Source organism: Malania oleifera, chromosome 6 (assembly GCF_029873635.1).
Source record: "Malania oleifera isolate guangnan ecotype guangnan chromosome 6, ASM2987363v1, whole genome shotgun sequence".
In the NCBI taxonomy this organism is placed as follows: Eukaryota; Viridiplantae; Streptophyta; class Magnoliopsida; order Santalales; family Ximeniaceae; genus Malania; species Malania oleifera.
The window spans coordinates 33,624,375-33,628,797 of record NC_080422.1 but is presented as its reverse complement, the minus strand read 5'-3'; positions in this window follow the sequence as shown (position 1 = coordinate 33,628,797).

Sequence of the window (4,423 nt, the reverse complement as noted above, 5' to 3'; positions counted from 1 at the left end):
AGAAAGCTTGAAAGAATGAACTCAGAAAAATTTCAGCAACAAGTGGCGCTAATCTTAGTTAATATTGTGTGTTAAACATGTTAACGTTTATGGCTAGGTATTTATTTATAGAAATTAATTCTAGCCTTTGGCGTGTTTAATGGCTTGATAAATTAAAATCTTAGAGATTTTATTGTCATTGGAATAAGTATCGCGAACACTTCGGTCGACTGAATTGAGTGTTCGATCGCCCGAACAAATTAAATCAGGAATTTCTAAAGTGGTAGTACACACTCAGTCGACTAAACTCTAAGGTTCGGTTGCCAGAACCAACTAAGTCTATAAATTTAAATTGGTAGTAGCCATTCAATCGACTAAGTGCTGAGGTTTGGTCACCCGAACCAACTGCGTCTAGAAATTAAAAGTGGCAGTAGCCATTCAGTCGACTAAACCTTGATGTTTGGTCACTTGAACTTCCTAGAATTGAACCAAACCAGTGTTCAAATAGAGTACATTCGGTCGATGGAGTACTTTGCCTCAGGCACCTCGAACATCCTAAAATACAAAATCCTTTATATTTTTCATTCCAAAAGTGATTTTACCCTTTTGAAATAACTTTTGAATTTGTAAAAGTATTTTTCAAGAATTTTAAAGTATAGAGGGTCCAACTAAGTCACTTAAGAGTTTCATCACAATGATCAAGTGAGGTGTACTTACATGAATCCTAAATTCAAAATATATAATAAAAATTATCTTGATTCTTCAAGTTTGGACTTAAATTCTTCAAGTTTGGACTTCATAAGTTCCATGATTATAGAAAAATGTCATCCTCTTGTATGCTTCATGACTTTCCATTTTGCATCTTTTATTATGCTTGAATACTTTAATACTTGTATACACACTTAACAGCATAATTAGATGTCTTAATTTGTCATTATCAAAATGGGATTAAACCTTTTTAAGCCAACAATAAATCCGTTGACTATTTCTTCTGCACCTGGACAAAATCATCGACAATTTTAGCAAACCATCGTTATTTTCCTCCTGCAAGCTAGCTTCACTATTTTCTGCCATGTTTTCTCTTTGTATATGCATTACACTCAACGTAAGAGCCACATATTACAACAACACTTTTACAGTAAGTTGCAACAAGATATGGGTTTTAATTAAATCCTTTGTTTGAAGGGAGAGTTAACCATTAGGTCTAATGTAGTAAATGGGCATTTATTTGCTTCAAAAAAGATTTTTACACTAATTCTATGGGGACTTATGATATTACCATAAAAAGAAAAGAAAACTTAACTTCTTTTTCTATAATAGATTTTTCTAGTAGCCACTTTTGTGCAGGTTTTTATCTAGTGTGTGTGTTTGTGTGCGTAACACTAGAATGAATTAACTTGTAGCATTAAAATTTTTTTAAAATTTATTATTTGTCCTAAATGTTTACAATAAATCCTGAAGATAAAAAAAAATTATTAATTTTTTATATATTTTTAAAAAATAAAGGCACATATTATAATTAATAATTTTAATTTTTTTTTTTTTTTTTTTTTACATAACACATGAAGTTTCAACTAATTTCTTTTTCTTCTTTCCATAATTTTATGTGTCACTACATTAAAACCTAATACAAACTCATTAAAAGTAGAATCATCATCGTCATCCTTTAGAGTCAATACTCAACATATATTTCGATTGACTAGTCATTTAAAGTTAGCTTATAAAGTTTCAAATGCAATTCATGATGTACACATTATGAGTTAAAGTTATTTGTAAATCTCAATTTATTACATAATTAATAGTTTGCCTATAATGAAAAACACGGAAGAATTAATGAAAGTTTTATGCACGAAGAAAATAATTAATGATAATTGAATCAAATCATACACTTGTAGAGAGAGAGAGAGAGAGAGAGAGAGAGAGAGAGAGAGAGAGAGAGAGAGAGAGAGAGAGAGAGAGAGTTGAAAAGTAGGTATAAGCATATATTACAGATAAACATTCTTTTACCTCCTTGACACCATTTTCATGACTAATAAGTTGTGTATGACACCCTTTATCAATCTTTGCATTTAAGTAATTATTCAATAGCATTGTTCTGTCTCAAAATGTATGAATGGATTTTACATTTGTCAAATATGAGACTTGTCCAAAGCACCAGACATTTTCATTATTGTTTTCTGCTATCAAATTTATTTTTATGTCATCTCAACTAATAATTGAGCTATAAGTTTAGATTTTAAACCATTGGCGCAACATATGCAAACTCGAAGTCCCGTAATAAAATTAGAAAGGGAAAAATATTTCCATGCTTTCTCACACATACTATCTTATTTTTATAAATGTCTCGGTAAACTTAAATTTCAAACTGGCATCTAAACTATTGAAATTATCATTTTTTGTTACAAAATAATCCAAATTCATAGCCACTAAACCAAACGGATTTAGTGACGTATGTGGTGCATGAATAATTGATAAATTTGTTGGAATAATTATCCTTATATGTTTAACTAATAAAGTTGTGGTTATCCTTTTAAAATAAGAAAATGTATAAAAATTGCCACGCTGGTTTGACTAAAACACTAGGAGGTACCATGTGCATAATTTTAGTGCTGACATTAAACCCTTTTATTGTATCTGGGTGCATAGATTTCAGACTTTAGATTTGGATTTGGATGGATTCGAACAAATTTCAATACAATTTTATATTATATTTTATCCAAATCTAATACAAATCAAAATCTAAGGGTTCTCCAAACATGAGATTTGTGTTTTTCAAACTAGTCGTTAAGATTTATTTACAAAGTATGCTATCGGTCAAACTAATGCTCTACATTGCTACCTCTGACCTCTGATAGTAGCATGTCCGAACAAGATAAATCCGCAAATTAAGTCAAACCAATAGTTGCAGAAATACGAAGCACATTCTTTACCAAACATAAATGGGTAATTTTGTCCAAACAAATATATATTAATCGTTAACATATCATGTACATTAGCAAATTTTTAAAGTTTAATAATTATATTTTATTAATGGAAGGCTCTTTTTTATTATTTTTTCAACAAAAGATAATATATTTTAAGATGTCTAAGTATTACTTTAAATAAAGTAAAATCTAATGACATTTCTGAGTTTTCGATAAATGACACTTCACCCTCTATGTTTTGAAAACTTCCAAAGAGTCCATTGACATTTAGATTTAAGGTAAAAGACACTGACTTCTCTTGAGAAATTAAAAATCTCAAGTACCTCCCCATAAATTTCTAAAATTTTCAAAGATCTCTCTTAATATTTAACTATTTTAGAAGTCCACTAATATTTAATTTTAAGGTAAAAGACAACGACTTCTATTGAAAATTTAAAAATCTCAGGTACATCCCATAAAATTTCAAAAATTTTCAATAATCTCTCTTTTTATTTAACTTTTTTTGGGAGCCCATAGATATGTAATTTTAAGGTAAAAGACGACAACTTCTCTGAAAAATTTAAAAATTTCAATTACCTCCCCTAAAATTTCAATTTTTTAAAAAAATCTCTCTTAATACTTAACTTTTTTAGGAGTCGATTGATATTTAATTTTAAAATAAAAGACACCAACTTCTCTTGAGAATTTAAAAATCTCAAATACTGTCTCTAAAATTTTAAAAAATTTTAAAAATCTATTTTAATATTTAACTTTTTTTAGACACTTACACGTCCCAAAGATTTGCATTTTTGCCAAATATAAAAAAATTTAAGAAAAAATTTCGAAATTATTAAAATGTAAAGGAAGTCCTTTAGTGTTTTTTAAATTTTTAAGAAATGCGAATGCCCTTTAATCAAAGATGGAGTGAGCATTAATGTCTCTCACCAATGTCGCTGGTTTTTTCATGTCCTTGCTTTTAACAGTCAAATCTGAGACTTGTCTTTTTCTTCAAGCCCCACCGACCTTTTCATTTCATTCCAATGGTCGGACCCATGCATTTGACCCCCTACAAAATTATATTGACAACAATTTTTTATAATATTTATGAAAAGATAAATTAATTATGAATTGTTTTAGATAAAAAAACCTGACTATATTTTACTAATATTGTTTAGTATATGAGTTGTTACCGATTTATTAAGTTATTATATTAATGATGTGGTAGAATTGATCTACCAAATATTTTTTTAGTTCGGTTTTAAATTAAATAAAAAATCGAATCAAACAAATTGATTTTTCAAAATAACAAATCTGTACTGTACATCGATTAACGGGTTCAAATCATTTTTAATCAAAACCAAACTCACTTTTAGATTGCTAGGTGTAATCTTTTATATAAAATTAGAATTTTGGGAGAGAGTGCCCTCAAATTCAAATATATATAGGACGGTTTTTTTTTTTTTTTTTTTATTACATAGGAACTACAACCACCAAAAAATCATTTAGATCCCTTGGTGCGGCATCAAACCTACGAATCATCG